The sequence below is a fragment of the Aquarana catesbeiana genome, linkage group LG04 (genome assembly GCF_042186555.1).
Source record: "Aquarana catesbeiana isolate 2022-GZ linkage group LG04, ASM4218655v1, whole genome shotgun sequence".
Lineage (NCBI taxonomy): Eukaryota > Metazoa > Chordata > Amphibia > Anura > Ranidae > Aquarana > Aquarana catesbeiana.
Window position 1 is genome coordinate 408,274,559 of NC_133327.1, and position 25,258 is coordinate 408,299,816.

Sequence of the window (25,258 nt, forward strand, 5' to 3'; positions counted from 1 at the left end):
ACACCTCAGTGTGAAAGGGGTTTTACTAAAAATATCAGACCCTGAACATGCAGCAGAAAATGAGGTTTGGTATAAATACATGTAAAGTTTTGCATTTGAGAGCATGGACCCTTCTATCTATGGAAGCCTAAATTACATGAATCAGTGATAGGGAAGAAACTAAGTGTGCATGCATATCAATAAAAATCCCAATGGAACTTCTTAAATACACACCAGGTGCATCAAAATAAAAGGTGTTCCACATCCTGGTGCATCCTAAGTAGAAAAGTCTGTCCCCTGCCAGCATTCTGTAGAGAATGAATAGGCGGGCACAAGCATTTGGCACTACAGCATGGGCATGTGGTCACCTCTCCTTCCATTTAGAAAAAAAAAAAATGTCCTCAAGATTTAAAAGGGGCTATCCCTTTAAATGTTTTTAAAAAAGAGCTTAGGTGGGAAAAGCGGAATTGAGCCTGGGTTCACACTAGCGATTCCAGCGCCGGTTTCCACATCGCATCTCTCCTGCAAGCAGTTCATACTGCCCTCTGTGAACCGCTGCGGGTGTCAACACAATGTTAATGACACCCCCAGATCGGTTCACAGATCAAAGTGTGAACTATGGATTCAGACAAGAATTGGATTGCATGGGTGTGAACACCCATGTGATCCGATTCCAGTGCGGGAAAAAAAAAGTCCCTGCACCATTTTTTGTGCAAATCCAATGTGAGTTCAGCCATACAACTGTGTGGCTGAACTCACATTGCACAGACATTGCATGTGATCGGCACCGCATTGTGGGTGCAAATCAAATACGATGTCTGTGTTCACTACAGTGTGAACCCGGGCTTAGGCGGGAAGGAGAGGTATCACATGACCCTCTGGACCCTCACACCCGTTACGTAACCGGGTGACCCTGCCCCCCTCTGACATCACGGGGAAAGCTATAGGGAAGTCCCTGTGAAGTCCCCGTGCGTCAGAGGGGGGCAGGGTCACAGGGTGGCTCCACCCTCAGTTATATTATTACTGTCAGAAGAACAGAAGCGTCACACAGTGGGAACCTCCCATGGATGCAGACCGACGGAGAACGAAGCGGGGAAGAAGGCGCCGGAGGAAGATGTGGACAAGAAGACCGAAGGAAGAAGCAGAGGCTCGGAGGAAGAAGAGGAAGACGTGGGGGAAGAACAAGATGGCGGAAGAAAACCGAATGAAGACCAGAAGAAGACGGAAGAAGAAGCGGGGAAAGAAGAAGACATTAATAAAGGAATTGTCAAAAACCGTCTCTTGTCTTTTTTAACATTTTTGACACTGACATGGATCTGAAGGGCCTGGTATGGAATTTGGGTGCATTTTTAAAAAAAAAAATTTGGTTCGGGGTTCCCCTTAATATTCATACCAGACCCAAAGGGCCTGGTAATGCACTGTGGGGGAATCCCAGGCTGTTTTTTTTCAATGACTTTTATGAGTATTGCAGAGACCCGACAATTCATTATAGCTGCCGGCGCTACCGCTAGTACTTTTAAATTACTTTCTTTTCCTTTAGGAATGTCATTTTGCTCTCGGACTGTTGTAAACACGGGAAACGTGCGCCACTTTACAGGCACACTATAGACACCCCCCAGGTACGAAATTTAAAGGAATATTTCACTTTTATTGTTTCACTTTAAGCATTATTAAAATCACTGCTCCCGAAAAAACGGCAATTTTCAAAACTTTTTTCATTGATACATGTCCCCTGGGGCTTTCAAATTTGCTGCGAACACCCCAAATTGTTCGCTATTTGGCAAACAGGCAACAGCCAATGTTCGATTCGAACTCATGTTCGACCCGAGCAGACAGCCCATCCCTAGGTATGATTTATGATATTGGTGCTCGAGTCCTTTATGACTGAGCAAAGTTGTATTTTGCAGTTAATAACGTTTAATTATTAATAAATGATATTCAATATCATTTATTAATAATTAAACTTTATTAACTGCAAAATACAACTTTGCTCAGTCATAAAGGACTCGAGCACCAATATCATAAATCATAACTACCAGTTTCTACCTTTCAATAAAAAGGGTGACAAACCACAAAAACGTGCCTTGCAACGAGGGGGGGGGGGGCTGTTGTTATTAATGGATAATTTATTTACACCAATAAACGTGCCGCGGCCATTTTTGCCAACTCAAAAGTGTCTGTGTTATTTATTTTATTTAGGATTTAAGTTAGCTTTTGGGTGAGGGAAGAAGTGCGATCTGCATTCCCATGACCATTGCTTCCTGTATAGAAACAGTGGTCTCTCTGTAGAGGTCCAACCTGCCCCTTGCTGAGTCTAAGCTGCAGCTATCCACAGGGGGCGTGTCAGACCTCTCCAAAGAGACCACTGCTTCCACAGAGACAGCAAATGTCCTTGTCTACAACATGTTGGCAGGGGTTAGGCTTTCCAACTTAGCCTGTTGCTTCTTTTAAAGAGAATGCACCTGAAATGCATTTGGCTAACTTAAACTGGAGGTTTTGTTAGGATTTAATACCATCACTAATAGTATGAAACTAAGTCTTCAGATTCTAAAGCTAGCAAGATGCATTCTTATAATTAAGGTATAGATTGGGGGTGGTGGGGGTTAGGGTTAGGTTTAGGGGAGATTAATATTTGAACCTATACAAAGTATTAGTACAACCCCATCCTCATCTTTTGTAGACTTGTAGTACAGCTGTGCATGGTAGCCAATCAGCTTCTAACTTCAGCTTGTTTAATTAAGCTTTTCCAAAAAACACTCTGCAGAGTTGCACCAGATTTTGCACTTTTCAGTTTTTGTAAATCTACCCCATTGTAAAAAAAAATGATTTATTCTTTGCAAAGACTCGCTAATATAATATTATGTAAAATGAGACTGTATTTTGGTGAACCCGAGATCTTGTGTACAGTCACCTGTAAAAATGAATTACAGGACATGGCTGTTTTGGTCTGTATACGCAGCTCTGAGTGTATACATGGATACAAAGATTGGACATAATAGTAATGTTAAATACTCACAATGTGCCTGGTAGCCAGGGACCATACCAGCAATGCCTAATCAATGATAATGTGGTATGCTAATGCTTACTTACATATGCTCTACTATATGATTTTAACATTAAAATCGTACAATCTCTATTCAATCTCCTTTAGATTACCCAAAACTACTTAATACAAGGAGAAACCTAAACAAGCTATTCAAATAGTGTCCAATCAGGCAGGCTCTTGCAATACATACAGTAGTTAATGGTAGAACCAGTGGACATACAGGCTACGATAAATGATCCATTTATTTTCCAATTGATTGCTTCTGATATAACACCTCATTCAATAGATAGGCCACACACAAAGAAGTGGATTTTGATTGCATCTTTGATTTCACCATGTATTCTCATAATCTTATTGATCTAAATATGATCACATTGAGATCATATTTATTAACAGAGTATCTCAGTGCTGCTGATCAATGAAAAATTATCAAAAATATTCTGCCTTGTCTGATCAACTCAGTTTGATCGAATTGGATTGAAAATTGAGTCTACATCGAGGGTAAGTTATAGCTTTTCGATTGCCTGCCAATTCAATCATTTTGATTGAATCACATGTTAATCGAATAAATAGAAAAAATCGAAGCATGTGTGGCCACCATTACAGAGATTGTACAGTTAGATTGTTTAGTTTATCGTCAACCTTAAATCTGCCAACAAGTATTTAGTACAAAGACCTGCCTGAATGAATACAAATTGATTGGATCATTTAGGTAGGATCTCGTGTTACATTTAGTTACATGTAGTTTTAAATATAAAATTGATTGTACAAATATTGTACAGTACAATTGTAACATGTATTGTAAGCTTTAGGCTATCCTAAATTAAAATTACTCTCGTCTTGAGAGGAATATAGGTGGCTGACATTGCTGGATTCCTTTTTAAAATAATAGTTGCCTAGCAGTGCCTGGATTCAGTACTTCAAACCTGGAAAAAATATAAGCCATAGACTACTCTTTATAAGATTCATATACAGTATACATAAAAGTGTGCACTGATGTGTTCTACATTAAAATGACCAGCAGATGTCAGTAAGTAGTTTTACAAACACAATGCAACTGGTGACAGCCACATGTGTCATGCAGCAGGACTTTGACATTCTTGGATCTTCTTGTGCTAAGTAGTTGGTGCATAAATATGCAAAGCGTATCTCCGCTTGTCTATATTTAAGCAAAATGATATGGTTTCATGACCCACATTTTAATTTATTATGTATTAGAATAGTTGTCCAAATTAAAAAAAAAACAACAGTATACTGCAGATGTAAAAAGGCTTTGCCTTTTGTGCAAGGTTTTTTGTTTTTTTTTATAGCTAGAAAATGATCTGGTGTGTTTTATAAACTGAATCATCTTTTTTATGTACAGTATAAATATAAATCTGCATATATCAAAAGAAGCATGTAAGATTAGTACCATTCATGTTACCCTGTTTATAGTTTCATGCAGAATTAATAGTATTCTACATTAATTGTAATACAGAAATATATTGTTAGTGAAGAAGTCAAGCCGAATGAGGCAGTGCAATGCTTTAGGCAATGTTCAGCTGGGAAAACTTCTGTCTTGTCATTCATGTGGATGTTGCTCGACAAATACCGGCTACCTAAACACTGGGCTCCATTCACAAAGCGGTATCTTACTGCATCCGAGTATCCAGTAGGATACTGCACAGTGTTTTTCAAAACATTTTTTAGTATTCAGTATTCAGAGTTATTTTATGAAGTCATGCGGTATTTTAGAAGTAAAAGCCTGCGATAATTTACCAGCGGCGGTGGCCGGGGTCCTTACCACAAGCTGTCTGGTTGTTAAGAAACGGATGGCCACCGGCATCCTTAACAACCAGTAACTGTCATGGTTGTTAAGGAGGTGCGCCCATAACAACCGATGAGTCATCAGATGTCAGCGGGTTTCCCTGCTGAAAGCTGAAAGTAAAAAAATAATGCTGGCAATAAAAATTAAGAAAAAAATGGCGTGAGGCCCCCCAAAATCCATACCAGACCCTTATCTGGGTATGCATGCAGGGGGCCTATGTTGGTGGGGACAAGGGCCTCTTCCCCACAGCCCTGGCTGGTGGTTGTGGGGGTCTTATTGGAACCCAGACCCCCCCCATGTCAATGAGTAGATTCCACCCCCCCATGTCAATGAGTATCCTACTCATTCACCAAAAAAGTGTCAAAAGTAAATAAAAACACAAGTTTTTGACAAGTCCTTTATTTAAAAAATAAATAAATGCCCCCTAGTGTCAATCACGTCACGTCACGTCAATCATCGTCAATCACGACGCCGACATCACCAACCTGAAAAAAGGAAAAACAAAGCTCCGCTCGTACCGAAGGCTTCCGCCATCTGACAGTTCTTAAAAAACTAAGGGTGGGTATGGCCAGCTCTGCTGTCTGACAGTTCTTAACTAACTAAGGGGGGGGACCACCCAGTGACGTCACCCTTGTGACGTCATTGACCCAGCATGCCCGTGGACAATGACATTATAAGGGGACAGGGTCACCGGGTGGCCCCCGCCCCTTAGTTATTTAAGAACTGTCAGACAGCCGAGCTGTCCATACTCATTCACATAGGGAAGGACCGTGATCTGGGGGCCACCTTGTTAATAAGCCAATAAGACCCCTTGCCACAGACCCCCACATCCACCGGCCAGCATTGTGGGGAAAAGGGCCTTGTCCCCTTCAACAGCTGATGGCTCATCGGTTGTTAAGGATGCAGCGGCCAACCACTCCTTAACAACCAGGTTGTTAATATCACATGCCATGACCACTACTTATTTACAGCATGCATTTTTTAAATTTTTTTTTTTTTTTTTGTGAATTGACTTTCACTCCTGTTTTATGTGGCATTTACCAAGCGTTTTTGCTTTATGCGGTAAATACCGCATAAAGCAGTAGTGAATTGATATTTTTTTGAGGATCGCATGCAGTATTTGGGAAAACACCCAAATACCAAATGCCACTTGGTTTTGTGAAGGGAGCCCACTGTCACTGACCAAGTACACCACTTCACGTAAACTGTATTCCCTGATGGCAGTGGCCTCTTTCAGCAGGATAATGCACCCTGCCACTCTGCAAAAATGGTTAAAGATTGGTTTGAGGAACACAAGTTTCAGATGTTGCCTTGGCCTCCAGATTCCCCAGATCTCAATCCAATTGGGCACCCTTTGGGATGTGCTGGAAAAACAAGTCTGACCCATGTAGTCCCCACCTCACAATTTACATGACTTAAAGGATCTGCAACTGATGGCTAGATGCCAGATACCACAGCATACTTTCAGAGATCTAGTGGCATTCATGCCGCAATGGGTCAGGGCAATTCTGGTGACAAAAGGGGGACCTACTAAATATTAGGTGAGTGGTAATAAATTTATGGCTAATCGGTGTATATATTTACTATTTTATACATGATTTACAGTATATAGCACCAACAGTGTGGCTCTATATAATAGAGACAGAACAGATACAATATAGTTTAAGGCCCCTTGCACACTGGGGCGGTGGGTGCATCGGCGGTAACGCGTCAATTTTTTAGCGGCCCTTTACCATCAATTTTGCGGGGCAATTCGGCGGCCAGCGGGGCACTTTTACCCCCCGCTAGCAGATGAGAAAGGGTTAAAACCAGCCGAGAAAGGGTTAAAACCATCCGCAAAGCGCTGCTGCAGCAGCGCTTTGCCGGCGGTATAGCCTCACTGCCCATTGATTTCAATGGGCAGGAGCGGTGGAGGAGCGGTATACACACCGATCCTTCACCGCTCCAAAGATGCTGCTAGCAGGACTGTTTTTAGTGTCCTGCCAGCGCACCGCTCCAGTGTGAAAGCCCTTGGGCTTTCACATTGGAGAGACAGAAACGGCTCTTTCAGGGCTGGAAAGCGATCCAATGTGAAAGGGGTCTTAGAAAAAAGGGTTAGTAGGGCTTTTCTCATGAGAGCTTACAATCTAAAAGGAAGGGGCAACTGATAAATAAGCTAATAACTGTGTGGAGATGAGTTGATAACGAAAGAAAGTTCAGTTGCTAGGTAGAGGCAGGATAGGCTTCCCTGAAGAGATGGGTTTTCAGGGATCACCTAAAGGTGGACAGAGTAGGAGATAGCCAGGTAGATAGCCGTAGGGACTCCTGGAAGATGGGGTTGGGGTTGAGCACAGGAGTAGGTGATAAGGTTGCCACATCATCCCTTTAATCCAGGACACATATTAATTATACAGGTTCTGAGGCTGATTTACTGACGGGGAGCAATAGAAGGTTCTGGGAGGAGCAAAGAGAACGGTTTGGGTGCTATTTTGGGATAAGGTCGGTGATGTAGCTTGAGCTGCAACACCTAACAATTTCTTTGAATAAACTACTTAAATCTCTGCAATAGCTGATTTTGAAGGCCAGCATACAACAGCTTTAGGATCCTGATTATCTATTCCTGTTTTCACATTTTTGACACTCATTTATGACAGGCAACATCTGCGTTTTGTGGACAACGGGGAGTGAATCTGATCTGCGCTGAGAAGTAAATGTAAATTGATTTTTCTAGGCAGCTCCAGCTTTATTAGCAAATAACAATACCTTTGTAAAGAGAGTAGCAAATAACAATACCTTTGTAAAGAGAGCAGCAAATAATAACAATAACTTTGTAAAGAGGAATTTTTCAACCTTGTGGATCACTTCAAGTGGTGGTGAATGTTCCTGCGCATTGCATAATGAACCTGTGATAGTGTCTAATTATCTCGTATTTATTAACCCAGATTTCCAACTAATGCAGAAACTCTGCATGCACCACAGCACATCATCAGGGGGGCTGGCTGTCTCTTCCTGGTTTTTAGCAGCTATCCCTCTGATGACGCACCACAGCCCAAGAACCCGGAAGAGACATCCAGCTCCCGATGATGCAACAAAGAAATACAGTAAGTCCCCTACATACAAAGGAGTTCTATTCTGAGAACACGTTCTTAAGTCTAGTTTGTTTGTAATGCCGCATACACACGACCAGACTTTACGGCATACTTTGTCCTGCGGATTTTTCGAAGGACTTTACGACGGACTTTCCGAATGAACGGACTTGCCTACACACGATCAACCAAAGTCCGACGGATTCGTAGGTGATGACGTACGACCGGACTAAAACAAGGAAGTTCACAGCCAGTAGCCAATAGCTGCCCTAGCGTCGGTTTTTGTCTGTCGGACTAGCATACAGACGAGTGGACTTTTCGACCGGACTCGAGTCCGTCAAAAAGATTTGAAACATTTTTCATTTCTAGGTCCATCAAACTTTTGGGGAAAAAAAGTCCGCTGGAGCCCACACACGATCGAATTGTCCGACAGACTCTGGTTTGCCGGACCAAGTATGGTGTAAAGTCCGGTCGTATGTACGCGGCATAAGTCCAACACAGCTAACCTAGGTACCCAACGAACACAATCAACCCTATAAATTACGGTAATAGGTTTATAACACATTTCACACAAATAATACATGGGAAAAAAGGTTGAAATATAGATACAGTACGGTATACAGCAAAGTACACATAACTATAGCCATCTGAAATGTGAACTAACTCACTCGAAGGTTCGTATGTAGGGGACTAACTGTTTGGCAGGGCAGGACAAGGTCTTTAACAGCGGAATACAACAGCCAATGCCAATCTTGCGGTATGTTTACCCCCCCCCTTCCTGACTAGGCCATTTGTTGCGATACGGCACTACGGTACTTTAACTGACAATTGCACGGTCAGGCGACACATACCCAAACAACATTTATGCTCTTTTTCCCCACAAATAGAGCTTTCTTTTGGTGGTATTTAATCACATCTGCAGTTTTAATTTTTATGTGCTATAAACAAAAAAAGAACGACAATTTTGAAAAAAAAAACAATATTTTTTACTTTCTGCTATAAAAAAATATAGAAATTGAATTTCTTCATCAATTTGGGCCAATATGTATTCTGCTACATATTTTTGGTAAAAATAATCACAATAAGCATATATTGATTGGTTTGCCCAAAAGTTATAGCATCTATAAACTATGGCATATATTTATGGCATGTTTATTTATTTTTATTAGTAATGGCAGTGATCAGCGACTTATAGCCGGTCTGGGATATTGCGGCAGACAGATTGGACAGTGACACTTTTTTGGGGACCAGTGACACTAATACAGTGATCAGTGCTAAAAGTATGCACTGTCACTGTACTAATGACACTGGCTGGGAAGGGGTTAACATTAGGGACTATCAAAGGGTGAACTGTGTGCCTAGCTGGTGTTTTACTGTAGTGGGGGAGGTGCTTTTACCAGAGGAAGGCATAGATCTGTGTCCCTGCTCTGCAGAAACACAAGATCCATGCCTTCCTTACTGACAGAATGATGATCTGCCTTGTTTACATAGGCAAATCGCCGCTCTGCCTGTGTACCGAATAATCAGCAGGTGGACATTGGGTCCGTGGGCGCGCACTGACGCCCGATACCCTAAAGTGCAAGATCATGTGTATATACATGATCCTGCGCAGTACGGCCACCCTGTAGCAGTAAAACTGCTATAGGGTGATCGTGCAAGTGGTTAATGAGAATAACACAGTGGAAAAGGTAGTAACAAGAAAGTGGTGGTAGAGTTCTTTAAATTGTCAACAAACAAATCTCATACTTTTCCTAAATAAGGGCCCCGAAATTCAGAACTGAATCAAGTGAAGTACAATAATGTATAGTGGTATATCCAATCATTACTCCTTGAGGCCACAGATTGACTTCACTTAGTGCAGTCCTAATAACTTGATTGGGCTTGCATACACAGGCTTTGAAGACTTGATTTCACGCAAATCCATGCATTTGTTCCCAGAACTGTACATGCATTGGAATAGCTTTTTCCTTGCTAGTCTTAGCACAGAGGCTGTGTTTTTTTGTCTTTTACCTGTGTCTGAGAAACTTAGCAGCAGGAACAGCTCTCAATAGGACAAAAAAAGGAAAAGCAGGTCAAACACTGTCTCAGAACAGTCATCAAACTAAAAAAATGAAAGAAAATTGAATTCTGCAGGCTGCGTTTATAGCAAACTTCAAGCTCAAATCAAACGCAGAAAAAAAATATGCGTGTGCTATTACCATCAACACCAATTCATCAACATATGCCCATTTTATTCTTCCTAAAAATTCACATTCTGTAATTTAGGTTAGTTTTTAATTGCTGCCACTACAGAGTGTTTTTTAATGGTACATGTGAAAATATGTTTTGCAGCAAGTACTTAAAGCAGTATTAAACCCAAAAGCAAACATTTATTTTATTGCAGTTTACCAAGCCTTATGCCCTGTACACACAATCGAACATTCTGACAACAAAATCCATGTTTTTTTTTCCGATGGATGTTGGCTCAAACTTGTCCTGCATACACATGGTCACACAAAGTTGGTCGGAAATTCCGAACGTCAAGAACGCGGTGACATACAACACATACGACAAGCCAAGAAAAATGAAGTTCAATAGCCAGTGCGGCTCTTCTGCTTGATTCTGAGCAGGCGTTGAACTTTGTGCGTCAGAATTGTGTACACACGATCGGAATTTCCAAGAATGTATTTTGTTGTCGGAAATTTGAGAACCATCGGAATTTTCTGATGGAAAATGTCAGATGGAGCCTACACATGGTCGGAATTTCCGACAACAAGCTCCTATCAAACATTTTCCGTCGGAAAATCGTATCGTGTGTACGGGGCATATGATGTTATGACTGCATTAGTTTTCTTTTTTAGGTATTCTTTCTTTTATTTTCATCTGGTATCCAGTCAGTATGTCTGTTGTTTTTCAAAAGAACAATCTGTCCTGCAGATGTAGCAGGTACAGGGTTCAGACAAACCATTTACCACGGACATGTAGAGCTGCACGATTAATTGTCAAAAAATTGCAATCTCGATTCAACCCTCCTCACGATCCTAATCTGGCATTACCATGATTCATGTAAGTGCAGAGCCCTTCTCTGCTCACAGCTGTCAAAGAGAAAAAAAAAAAGTTTATCAAAGCTTATCACAACATTGCTCAGCGCTGAGAGATAAAGAGAAACATTGTATCATTTGGTTCATTTAGATCAAAGGGATGAACTTCCGTCTGTAAATGAGGTCAGTTTAACCAATTAAAGACTAAACCTTTTTCTGACACTTATTGCGTACAAGATAAAATCAGTATTTTCTGCTAGAAAATTACTTAGAACCCCCAAACATTATATATATATACACACACTGTATTTGCGCAGTGGTATTTCAAAAGCAATTTTTGGGGACAAATACACTTCAATGAATTAAAAAAAAACCCGAAACAGTAAAGTTAGCCTTATTTTTTTGTATAATGCGAAAGATGATGTTACGCCGAGAATCGTGATCTTTATTCTAAGCAAAAAAATTGTGATTCTCATTTTATGCAGAATTGTGCAGCTCTACTGACAGGGGTGCTTACAATGAACAGCTTTTATTTGTTCATGTAAAACCTTTATTGCCCGCCCCCTCTCTCCAAAAAAAAAAAAAAAAAAAATGCTGTACCTGATTCTAAAGTATAAGCTGGAGCTCATCTTCGATTTATTAGTGTGCCTACATCTGCTGCTACAATCCATATCTGCCCACCTGTGCTTCTTTATCTAGAGTGGTGTCTGTAAAATACAGAAGGCGTGTTACTGGTCAGATCAATAGGTGAAAAAAGAGCGAAAAGCATAAAAAAAAAGAAAATGAATAGAGCCACTACATCCAATGATTGGTAAGCTGCAATATATTACATTTTTGGTTTTGGGTTTATGGTAATATCGCTTTAAAGTAGATGAAACCCCTAAGTGAATGACATTTTCATTTGTTAAAGCACACTGTATCATAAACAAATTGTAATACTTTTTTTTATCTCTTTCAGTTAATCCAGGATGGCTGCATAGCATTTGACAAGGTGAGTGACAACAGTGAACCATGCCTGAGTAATGTGTGTTGAAACCGTCACTTGTAGTCTTCATTGGAAGCCTACATGACTGAGTGACAATGCAAGAGCACAGCGGAGAAACAAAGCTTTGCCAACCACCAGAAATGCCTGAAAATAAAGTAACATTTGTTTTATTACAAGCTGCAGATTTAAAAATATTGAAAATGTCCATAACATGTTAAAGCCCCACTCTGGTCAGCATAAAAAAAAAAAAAAAATGACCCTTGCAGTGGGGCCTCCCCATACTGCAAAGCTTAAATGCCTATTAGGTCTATAAGTAGGGGAATCAACTGCAAAGATGGCCATAAAGTGTAAAACTGGCCAAAACAGATTCCTCCATCCACACACAAACAAGATAAATGGAGGATTACCCCCCCCCCCCCCACTTGCCGCTGTCAAAATACACTGATCAGAGGCTGCAGCTAATTGACTTGAACATTTTTCATCAGATCCTTTCGCCAGATGTCAATTTCTGTCAAGTGGGGGAGCCCACACACTGATCAAAATTCATTTGATCCCTTCTGAACCGTCTCTCAATAGAGCCGGTTCACACAGCTCCAGGGTCCACATTTAAAAAGGGTCATGTGTGTGAATCAGGTGCGCATTCAGGCCAAAATTCAGACCTGATTCGCACTTGAATCAGTGAACAGGGAAGCACTGGACACCATGCTGTGAACCGCGGCCGCAGCATACATTATGTGAACCCACCCTGACTCAAGATGGTCATGACTATAAATTCTGGGGAGGGGGAGTGCTTTTTAAAGTGATTTCTCAACAAAATAAAGCATGGAGTCATGGATGGATGGGTGAGTTTGTAAGCAGGTTGGAAATAGTGAGTTAGATGCTGCCCTGCGACGGGAGGGTAAGTGTTAATACTTTCCCGGTTCTTAGGTTTTGGCGGGGTTTTTCTCTGGGTCTAAAGCACTGATCCTGTGTTATAAACCGGGGACACTGGTCCGGAGAGAGAGGAGAGTGAGAGAGAAGAGATAAGGAGGGAGGCCCGCATGGGTACATCTGAGAGTTCCCCAGAGACCTGGGACCCAGTGCCCATAAGGGAAAGAGACGGAGAACAGCACCCATGAGAAATAAAAGAATGTCGCTTACCACTGCCGTGATGTACCATTCGATAGTTCAGGTCACTAAGGTACACTGGGGTACAAAGACATCAGTGCAAGAGTAATATGGTATGAAGACACAAGGGTTACCTAGGGTAACGAGAATCAAGAAGCATGTTCCTGAGATAGGTAGGATAGCTTCTTGCAGGAGAAATAGTTGTTGCCACTTTCTCCTTGATTGGCATTTCATAGCAACGAGAGCAGACGCTATGTGCATAGCAGGACCATATACTGTTACTGGGAGTGAGGTGGCGGTGATATGCTGTAAAGGTAGACGTGGATAAGGCTCAGGGTGTCCCTCCTAAATGCAAGTTACAGAGAAGGTGTAGGTGTATTATCATGGAGACCCGAGAGTTAACTGGAGAATAGTTACGGTGCAAGTGTACACACTGTCTGTTTATCTTTAAACACAGAGGCCCACCTTATGGTTGAGTATTCCCCCACAGCAGCCTCAGCCTTGTCCCAGGGCATTGAAGAAAAGGGCACAGAACTAAAGTCCCTTGAATCCCTTGAATCCTGCTACTTGCATAGACTGCTGTTCAGACCTCATGCTGGACAGATTTTGCTGGTTGGGCAGAGTGTCTCCTGAATGAGATGGTAGGTTGGTGAAGATCCCTCTAATCAGCTTCCTCTCCTTCCTCTTCAGCTCCAGCCTGGAGGCAGAGCTCCCCTCATAGACCTCACGACTCCAGCCTCAACACTCCATCTTCCACCCGACAACAACCCCAACTGGCCAGGCTCTCCAGCTGGGCCATCTTTGCCCAGGAATTGGCAGAAATCCCTTGAGTATTCAGACTGCCAACTCCATACCCTCTCCCACTAAGTACTGGAACTTTCCAGAAGCCAGGGGGAGGCACTGGAGCCTGCAGAGCCTGCCAGCTGACCTAAATCTGATCCCACAGAAATGACCCAAACTGACTTAAAGCAGAACTTCACCCATAACAACTTGATAAAAAATAATGTTCTTTTGCAAGGAACATACATTTCACATTAATAATTATGCTACGAAAATCAGTTTATGCTTTAAATTGCCTCTAGCATTGCACTGGTTTATTCTTGCTGGAGGCTGCCGTTTTGCTGGAGCCCAGAGCCCCTGAACAGCAGTAAATCATAAAGCGGAACTAAACCAATTGATTTAACAGTGCCACCTATCAGTGCCCATCAGTGCCGACTATCAGTGCTGCATATAAATGCCTCCCCATCAGTGCTACCTCATCAGTGCCCCCTCATCAGTGCACAACAGTGAAGGAGAAAACTTTACAAACTTTTATAACAGAAACAAACAAAAACTTTTTTCAAAATTTTCGGTCGTTTTTCATTCGTTTAGAAAAAATAAAAACACAGTGGTGATTTAAAACCACCAAAAGAAAGCTCTATCTCTCTCAAAAAAATTGTAAAAATGTTGTTTGGGTACCGCACTGCATGACCGCGCAATTCTCAAAGTGTGACAGTGCTGAAAGCTGAGAATTGGCCTGGGCAGGAGAGTGCCCAGTAATGAAGTGGTTAATGGTTTACATAGTTATATCTGCAAGGGGCCAGTGTGAAGTGATCTAGCAGGACTTTATTTTCTGACTAAAGTTCCAAGATACTGTGCATCAACTAAATTTTCCTACCAACTTTGTACACTAAAGGGTGCTACATACAGAACGCAGAGTTCCTGCATTGAGCACATATGCCTGTGAACGCATACGACCATACCTCCCAAATTTATGAGATGGGAATGAGGGACACCTATCAGAAAAAGTATGCAGGCATAGGACACACCCCTTGCCACGCCCCCTTAAAGGAGAAGTGTAAAAAAAAACAAGATTGGTTAAACCCACATGTGCTTTTTTTTACCACTACTATTCTTTCATATTGGCTTTTGGAATTTACAAATGCAGCAATTTAGAACTCAGATGAAAGGTTTAGCACTGGGGAACACTTTTTGATAAATAAAAAGTGCATTTTATATACAACTATATAGATCAGACCAAAATGAGGGACAAATGAGGAGGAATGAGGGACAGAGGGACATTGCTCCAAATCAGGGACAGTCCCTCCAAATCAGGGACAGTTGGGAGGTATGCATACGACCTTAAACACGAGTACAGTTTAGAAGAGTGTCTAGATAAATGTATGCGCCAAACTGCCCGTGTGCATGAGCTTTAAAGCTTCCATAAAATTTTAGTGATTGGGTTTACATCTACTGTACCTAAATACAAAATATACTGTACTGCTAATAACTAGGAGAATGAATTGGTTACCTTAGTAACATATCCCATTAAAGCCTTAATTAACACACTGTACACTAATATTTTCTCTGTCATTATAAATCTTCCAACGACCGCGCTTCGAACGCATTTACTATTACTGCTTGATGTATTCATCCCTGTAGGTGGTGTATGAAAACTAGAGCAAGAGCTGAATATTTCACAGGGTCTATCTAGACAATTTATTATTTAAAATAATGCAAGAGTTTGATATTTAAAAAAAAAAAAAAAAAAAAAGGGGGGAAAGATTTGTATCAAGCTGTGTTTTTTTTCCGAATGTGGCTCCCAGTTAATCATAAGAAAAATCAACCCCTAAGGATACCGGTGTTTACTAATAACTTTTTTTTATTTAGAGGCAGCACTCATTAATAATACGATTTGTCTTGAATTTCCAGGAAAGAGCATCATATGTTGTATGTTGAAGTGGGTGCCAGCTCTCCCTTCCTCCTCTGCTGCTCCTCCTATCAGTCCATCTCCACCTCCTCTCTGCCTCTTCCCTCTACATACAATGATCAGCTCTACTCTATTACTGTACACAGAGAGAGGAGGAAGATGGGGGATCGCAGGCTGCACTCAGCACAGGGACTCTAGGAGGGTGGACATATCCCCTGGACTCTCAACTCACCTCCAAACTCACACACCAGGTAAGTGGACCCCTCCTCCCTCATCACTGTCTCCTACCTGCTTGGAAAAGCATTCCCTTAACTTTATGTAACCTGCCAGCTGCTTCTAGAAATTGGACAAACTTTGTTACGTCTCTTTAATGCAGTATGCAAGAAAGACCAAATAATACACACTACCTAAAGGACTTTCATAGAAGCTCTAACATGTTTCTGTCATTTGGAATATTTCTCTATCTGCAGCTTTTGTAATATAATACCTGGTGATCCTTCCATGATCATACTATGCTTCCTATTATAGGGTGACAATGGTCTCTGTCCCTGTCTCCTGATTGTGTGCCTGTGTCCCCACCCTGTCACACAGGCTTCCCACACACTACAAGTGGCTGCTTTACACAAAATAGGCAAGCGTGGTCCTTTTGTTGTCAACCTCGGGAAAGCCGCTCTGAGAAATGACATGCAGCGTGCATGTAGAAGGGAAGTGGCCGCAAAGTGGCTGCAAGGGATCGGCAGCACTGGCATTTAATAAAGGATGAAGTAAAGCAGAATGTAACTAATTTATTTTAAGGAAATGACAATTGTTGATGATATACAGTACATGGTTTTAATAAAGTGAATGTTGTTTAGTTAAGGTTTACATCAACGTTTAATACAGAAATGAAGGCATAGATATATAGCCAAAAAGATATGTAGAGAATTCTATTTATTACTGTCCTATCTATCTATCTATCTATCTATCTATCTATCTATCTATCTATCTATCTATCTATCTATCTATCCATATCCATCTATAAAGATGATAGATAGACAGACAGACAGACAGACAGACAGACAGACAGACAGACAGACAGATAGACAGATAGACAGATAGACAGACAGATAGATAGATAGATAGATAGATAGATAGATAGATAGATAGATAGATAGATAGATAGATAGATAGATAGATAGATAGATAGATAGAACAATGCTGTGTGATGTTTGATGGTTCCTCTGCATTAGTCTAGCTGGTGATGTGACATAGGCTGTCCGTACTTCTTTATTTAGATCTGATTTCCTGTTTTCTGTCCCCAAGGAAGGTGTTCTTTTTCTGGAGTTGATGACATGCACAGTGGACTGAACGTTCTCATTGGGCCCTCTATATTCCTAACTCTTACTGAGGAACTGTACCTGGATCTCATCAGCTGAAGATTTGCATATCTGTCTTGTGGCCATCGGATAATGGATAATGAATGTTCAGCAAGCATGAATCCCAGCTGAAAAGCCATCAGAATAGACTGATCCTCAGCAAGCACTGGCAGGGTGCTGCACCTGCCTGAAACATGTGTCAGGACTTGGGCTAGGAACCCCCACCCCCAACCCCAATGATGCCAAAGAGGAGCAGCTGAGAGGAAGGGTGCCTTATCACCCGCACAGGTGAGACCATTACCCTACGCCACCCTGTCAAAGGATGCAGGCATGCCTCCAAACATTTTGAGATAGGAATGAGGGACACCTACTAGCAAATGTATATAGGCATAGGGCACGCCCCCTGCCACACCCCCTTAAAGGAGAATTAACCCCAAAAAAAAGGTTAAGTAAATCTACAAGGGCTTTTTTTTTTACCACTATTCCTTTATATTGGCTTTTCAAATTTACAAATGCAGCAATTTAGAATTTGGATGAAAAGTTTAGCACTGGGAAACACTTTTTGAAAGACAAGTGCATTTTATATACAACTATATAGATCAGACCAAAAAGAGGGACAAATGAGGAGGAATGAGGGACAGAGGGATATTGCTCCAAATCAGGGACAGTTTGGAGCTATGTACAGGACATGTGACAAACTGACACTGTGCCATTTTCTAATTAAATCCAGCACGGTGTCACTTGGGAACACATGAAGGGGCTTTCTGAGCTCCACACAATTCTTACATTTTCTATCCTTCCTGAAGAATAGAAGTCATTTCAAGATTTCTGGTGGCAGACTAGGAGGCGTGGAAGCAGTGATCTTCTGCACCTGTGTAGTTCATTTCTCGTCCTGACAACTGAGGTCAACTCAGTTCAGTACATTTTCCATCAAGAATCTATTTCTAGGAAGCACACAAGCACTGGGGAATTGTCATTTCCAAGCTCTATATGTAGAGTCAACATTTACATTCATAGGCACGTTTGAACATACCATGTATAATAAGATAGTTCAAAGAGCAAAATTAATGGACTGAGTGCTGTATAACCCATAGGAGCCAATGACATCACCGGTGATCAGATCAGTGATTGGCTGCTATGAGCTCTGTAGTTGTACCTTATTATTGAGCTACTGTATTTGCTGATGTTCAACATGTACTTTGCCAGCTGCTCTGGAACGACTACTCATAACTATGTAGGTACCTGCACACAATCCTGATGTATGAATTTCAGATTTCTGACCGAAAACTCCTTCCTAAACCGCGAGGATGGGCAGTATAGTAAATGCACGTATTTGCACTTATACGCGTGCAAAATACTGTCCAGGAGTGCAGATGCTGATGTGTGTGTATATACAAAGCCACAGGTTGTATGTACTGTCTGTATAGTTAATAGTTTTGGATTACATATTCATATATCATTTCTAAATAAATAAATATATGAGAGAGAGAGAGAGAGAGAGAGAGAGAGAGAGAGAGAGAGAGAGAGAGAGAGAGAGAGAGAGAGAATGTACACTTTACCAAGGCTTTAGTTTTCTGGACATAAATGTATAATACCCTCTCTTCAGACTCATTAGCTGTACTCTCAGGTATTGTGATGTGAAATAATAATGTGCTATTTATAGCTCTCTGGCAATGTGAGTAGAGACTTAATAATGGAATTACACTTCGCTGCCTTCTGACCACAGATGCCAGTAATTCATTTTCTGGGGCAGGAAGGTTATCATGATAGATAGTGACAAAGGTGCAATGTATTCATCTTGTAGGTATTCGCTAACATTTACCCTTCAATTGCAAGGGCTTAAAAATGTGTTTAGTACATATATATATATATATATATATATATATATATATATATATATATATATATATATATATATATATATATAAAAATAAATTGTCTTTTTCAAATGAAAAAAAAAAATCTGCACATGATTTGAAAGCCACTAAGGATGCAAGGTGGTCTATACTACTAAAACTGAGTGCAGATGATTTTTAAAGCTGAATTCCAAGCACAGCAACTTTCATTTAAATATTCTTCTCAATAGGCATGAAGGATATGAATCCAAACAGGTACCTGCTCCCCCCCCCCTCCACCGAAAGGTGCCAAATGTGGCAGCGGAAGGGGGGAGAGGGGGGTGAGAGGAAGCAAACAAGTGAAGCTTCCCTCTTTTGGGTGTAGCTTCGCTTTAAGCCTAGAGTACTGGAAAAAGCACCTTTACTTACCCAATTCTGCAGTTGCACAGGGTCTCTCCGCATAGCTAGACTGCTCCCTGCAGTCTCATTTGCCCTATGCTCCAGCGGTCACATGCCCTCTAATGTCATCAAGTACAATGCAGGGTCCATGCCATGGGACAGTTTACTGCTGAAGTGCAAAGGAGAAGAGGAGAGCACTGGTTGCTGGGAGAGCAGAGGATTGGGTAAGTGAAAATGCTTTTTCCCAGTACCCTAGGGCTGAATGAGCATTTAAAGGTGAAGTTTGCATATAGAAAAAAACAACTCAAACATACATACTCACCTCCATGCTGCAACATTGGTCTGCTTCTTCAGCTGTCCCTCACCAGCTCTAAGCCCAAGAGCTGAGTGATCACATAACGGACTGTCCGTCACAGCTCTCAGCTCTGTCCCTCCAGCACTCATTGGAATAGTGGGTTGGGGAGGGTTTGGAAGCAGCTGGGGAGGACCGCTAAGAGGCTGAGAAAGCTCCTGGTCAGACATCCAGGTGGATCCCAACATTATTGTCGGATCCTTCCCAGGGACTGGAGTGGCTCTGTTATGTCAGCCAACGGCATGTTTTAGCAGTCTTTGTCTTTAGCCTGCTGTCGGCTGATTCTGGGTTACAGGAGAGTACAAGTAAGTACACGCCTGTGAACCAGAAGAAAAGTTTTGCCAAAAAAGCTTTGGCCATACTTCCCTTTTGCAGTCCATTGTAGGATCAGCCCCACTGTAAGGTAGGATTTTTTCCCCCATAGATAGAAGTATACTACAGAAGCCAATCATTTTACAGTTAACTACAGTGGGGATGGGGAATAAGAATGAACATCAGATATGTGCTACATATGCAATATTTCTGTGATCACATTTTTGGAATTTTAAGAATTCGTATCAGTGGGGAAATAGAGAAGGGGCACTGAAGAGAACAGGGACAGCAGTGCCTTTATGATTATTTTAAAATGGTACAGTATAAGATGCAGCATCTACTACACTGGGACTTTACTGAGACTGAATTGGTTAATTACAAAACTTTTACATCATGTGCCAGGAGAGCACAAAACTTTTTATGGAGACTTTTGATGCATTTGAAGCAGTGCATGCACATTGTTTTAAATGAAACCTTATAAAAAGTAAGCTTTCTATGAAATTTGAAGTAATTCAAGTATCTCACTTTGAAGCAAACCTGCGCCATAACTGTCATTTCTGACCTTCTTCTGAAAATGCTAATTACCTGGTATAATTGCTGACCCATTGGCTTTTGTTCTTTCTGAGCAGTAGAGTAGTTCCTGTTGGGGCAGAGTGTTAATTTAATGAAAATAAAGTTCACATGAAAAGGACTTTTGCAAAACATTACACCTTAAATTAACAGTTTAAAATAGAAATGCAAAGGAAACATTTCTGCAAGTGAAAACTATTTGTGTGTGTGTGTGTATAATATATATATTACACACACACACAGTATCTCACAAAAGTGTCACATTTTGTAAATATTTTATTTTATCTTTTCATGTGACAAGACTGAAGAAATGACACTTTGCTACAATGTAAAGTAGTGAGTGTACAGCTTGTATAACAGTGTAAATTTGCTGTCCCCTCAAAATAATTCAACACACAGCCGTTAAAGTCTAAACCGCTGGCAACAAAAGTGAGTACACCCCTAAGTAAAAACGTCCAAATTGGGCCCAATTATCCACTTTCACTCCCCGGTGTCATGTGACTCATTAGTGTTACAAGGTCTCAGGGGTCAATGGGGAGTAGGTGTGTTAAATTTGGTGTTATATCTCTCACTCTCTCATACTGGTCACTGGAAGTTCAACATGGCACCTCATGGCAAAGAACTCTGAGGATCTGAAAAAAAGAATCATTGCTCTACATAAAGATGGCCTAGGCTATAAGAAGATTGCCAAGACCCTGAAACTGAGCTGCAGCACGGTGGCCAAGACCATACAGCAGTTTAACAGGACAGGTTCCACTCAGAACAGGCCTCACCATGGTCGAACAAAGAAGTTGAGTGCACATGCTCAGTGTCATATTCCGAGGTTGTCTTTGGGAAATAGACGTATGAGTGTTGCCAGCATTGCTGCAGAGGTTGAAGGAATGGGGGGGTCAGCCGGCCAGTGCTCAGACCATACGCTGCACACTGCATCAAATTGGTCTGCATGGCTGTGGTCCCAGAAGGAAGCCTCTTCTAAGGATGATGCACAAGAAAGCCTGCAAACAGTTTGCTAAAGACAAACAGACTAAGCACATTGATAACTGGAACCATGTCCATGTCCTGTGATCTGATGAGACCAAGATAAACTTATTTTGTTCAGATGGTGTCAAGCGTGTGTGGCAGCAACCAAGTGAGGAGTACAAAGACAAGTGTGTGTTGCCTACAGTCAAGCGTGGTGGTGGGAGTGTCATGGTCTGGGGCTGCATGAGTGCTGCCAGCACTGGGGAGCTACAGTTCATTGAGGGAACCATGAATGCCAACATGTACTGTGACATCCTGAAGCAGAGCATGATCCCCTCCCTTCGGAGACTGGGCCATAGGGCAGTATTCCAACATGATAACGACCCCAAACACACCTCCAAGACGACCACTGCCTTGCTAAAGAAGCTGGGGGTAAAGGTGATGGACTGGCCAATCATATCTCCAGACCTAAACCCCATCTGTGGGGCATCCTCAAATGGAAGGTGGAGGAGCGCAAGGTCTCTAATATCCACCAGCTCCGTAATGTCGTCACAGAGGGGTAGAAGAGTAAAACAAATCTTTGCCATCTGCTGTTAAACGAAACAGTACACAGTACACACAGTAAACAGTACACTGCTCTCTATACGGTGGGGGGCTGGTCCCCGTCACCCACAAAATATGAGGTAAAGCAAACCTTCGTTTTTAATCGAAACAAACAGGGCTCCTCTCTCTCAGATTCTCTTCTGAGTCTCAGGCCAGAGCACTGTTGTGCTCTCTTCCTGGTCATTTAAAGTCCACCTGAGCATGGACTCAAGTGGACCACAAGACCCAGACCGGAACCAAGCCTGCCACAGAGGTTGGAAAAATCCGGGCTGGATTTCGGTTCAGTCTCTGACAATAGAACAAATGCGAGGTGAAATATACCGATTATCGATGACCTCACCTCGCATACCGTCACAATATAAATATATATATATATATATATATATATATATATATATATGTGTGTGTCTATACACTTTTTTTTCTTTTTTCAAATGATCACATAACCTTTGTTGTTAGCCGCATAACAGGCTTGGAAAGGTGGGGTGGAGACTGCAGGGGTGTGTGTCAGCAGGAGGCAGAGAAACAGCTGTACACTGATCTTTCCAGTGTGCAGGAGGACATGTAAGCACAAGTCTGACCATTGGATTACAGGCAGATTGTGCTTCCAGCACAGCCAGAAACTGACCATGCTGGGCTGGATGTGCTACTGTGTCTAGGGAGGTCAGTTGCGAAATAGAAAAGCAGGAGGGCTGGCAGGATCACCAGGTATTTCACACAAAGAAAGCAATGCAATATAGCGTTGAAAGAGGAATGCAGGTTTCTTAAATTAAATGCATACATTCACTTTCAGCTTTACCACTTGAATATATAACCTAAAAGTAAAAAGAATGTAATATATTATTCAATAGACTTGTTTGATAGATAGTTCTTAATGATATTGGCTGATGTTTGGGGTTGTTGCCCTGCTGCAGAATAATTGCCAATCACATGCCACCCTGATGGTATTAATAAGTATCAGCCTGTATTTCTCAGCATTGAGGACACCATTGATTGGGCAACGTTGAGAACTGTAGACATAGTGGTGGGCCAAAAAAACTTGAAGCAGATGAAAGACGCAACATGTTTACTTCTGTTCACCATAGGAAGTTGTCCAGCGGTGCCATCAGCAAAGAACTAGCAGAAACCAGGTACATCCATCTACTGTCCGGGGAAGTCTGGCCAGAAGTGGTCTTCATGGAAGAATTGCAGGCAAAAAGCCCTACCTCTGACGTGAAAAGGATAAGTGATTCAACTATGCATGAAAACTATGCATGAGGAACTCGGGTGCAAAAACTTAGCAGCAGGTGGTCTGACCTAAAGAGTCAAAATTTTAAATATTTAGCTGTAGCAGGAGGCAGTTTGTTTGCCAAGGGGCTTTAGAGTGGTACAATAATGAGTATCTGCAGGCATCAGTGTAGCATGCTGGAGGTTCCTTGCCTTGGTCAGGATTAATGGTATTCTCAATGCTGAGAATTGCTGGCAGATACTTATCCATCATGCCATACCATCAGGGAGGTGTGTGATTGCCCCCTAATGTATTCTGCAGCAGGACAATGACCCCAAACATACAGCCAATGTCATTAAGAACTATCTTCAGCATAAAGAAGAACAAAGAGTTCTGGACGTGATGGTCTGGCCCCCACAGAGCCCTAATCTCGACATCATCGAGTCTGTCTGGTGTTACCTGAAGAGAAAGAAGCATTCATAATTTACAGCATTTTTGCACAGTACTGCATATATATATATATATATATATATATATATATATATATATATATATATATTCAGTATATGGTGCCTGACCTGCAAACTTCAGCCGGCTAATGGTGGGGATCAGTCTGTATGGTGGTTCACTTTATTATCGTCCCTTTAAGGTTGCATGCAGTGATCTCTTTTTGAAGTGTTTGGGCAAATAGGCAGTCTCCTCTCTTACTGAACTGCTAAACAGTGAATGTCAGCACAGCTGCATTCACTCATCAGTAGTGGCACCCAGCAAACCTAGTTCTGGACACTCATCTTTTCTAGTCCTTCTGGCTCAGTCCTCAGCAATCCAGTCCCCAGCAATCCAGTCCCCATCACTCTAGTCCTCAGTAGCTCAGTCCCCAGCACAGAGGTTTGTGTATCGCTTTGGTCCCCAGCAGAATAGAGCTCCTCCATTTCTATAAGCCCAGGAAACTATGTCTTTCTCTCTTTCCTTTACAATGGGTTTCTGGACAGTGAAGACTTCAGCCTCATTCACATCCTATAGTACATTGCTCCCTGTGAACTACTTTTCCTATGATCCCACGGGCTGCATCATAGACCTTTCAGTTTCTCAAGTCCCACCGGCTCCTCCTGGTGAGTGGAGGCTTAACGGTGCTGAAGGCAGCATAAATATCCTGTTTGGGCACATAAGGTGGCTGCAGTACAGTGTCTGTATTTGCTCTCTCTGTACTTACATTACACTGGTAAGCTTGGTCCAAGCTGGACCAAGGTAGCTGTACCAATGTAAAATATACCTTACCTGGAATTCATCTTTAAGCTCTTTCTGTCACAAAAAAGATGTATAATACAGTTGGGGGGAAACACAAAGAGACATTGCCAAAAAAAAAAAAAGAATGCTTTGGGACTCTGGGGATTTAGAGAGAAAAAGCCTGGGAACTTATGTGTTTGAACAATATTCATTCCCTGTTCTGCATAAAATACTTTTGTAGACTCACTTTTTCACCTTTTTAATAAAATAAGATACACATCTTTTTTTTTCTTCACATTACTTTAAGACTGAAATTAATGAAAAGCAGCACTTTTATATTATTTAAACAACAAACATAATGTGTAGAGTATTTGGATCAAACAGCAGATAAACAAGGAAAAAAAAGGTTTTGAAGTACAGTGTAACTTTATTCTGCACAGAAAGTATTAAAGTGATTGTAAAGGGTGCTGCTGGCTCTTCCTCCTCTGCGAGTACACCACTTACTATGGGGGCACTTGAGCTCAATCCCGAGACGCCCTACCTGCGTCCATAGACACAGGTAGTGCGTCTCGCCCCTCCTCCTAGTAACAGGTTTGCAAAAGGTCCCAGGAGGCTGCAGATCTAGCGAGAAAGTGCAGCGCTACTTGCATATGTGCAGTGGGAAGCTGGCACCAGGAAGTCACATCCGGCTTCCCACTTTCCTACACAAGTTTGGGGTGGCAGGAACGTGAAGACCAAAG

The 25,258-nt window shown here is 41.8% G+C and overlaps 1 protein-coding gene and 1 long non-coding RNA gene across 9 annotated transcripts in view; one reads left to right on the forward strand and one right to left on the reverse strand.

Annotated features, from left to right (window-relative positions):
- Positions 1-10,700: 10,700 nt before the first annotated feature.
- On the reverse strand, positions 10,701-19,732 carry LOC141140276 (uncharacterized). Its single transcript, XR_012243918.1, has 3 exons — positions 19,610-19,732; positions 11,518-11,624; positions 10,701-10,971 (listed from the first exon to the last, which is right to left on the reverse strand). It is a non-coding gene; the product is annotated as an uncharacterized lncRNA (long non-coding RNA).
- Positions 15,803-25,258, forward strand: part of TMEM200A (transmembrane protein 200A) — a 273,341-nt gene continuing 263,885 nt past the window's right edge. For 7 of the 8 annotated variants that reach the window (XR_012243913.1, XR_012243917.1, XR_012243915.1 and 4 more), the window contains exons 1-2: positions 15,803-15,949; positions 17,001-17,341. The gene's annotated coding sequence lies outside the window, so the exon portion shown is untranslated. The remainder of the gene's footprint in view (positions 15,950-17,000; positions 17,342-25,258) is intronic. The other variant, XM_073627261.1, reaches the window with a different exon arrangement.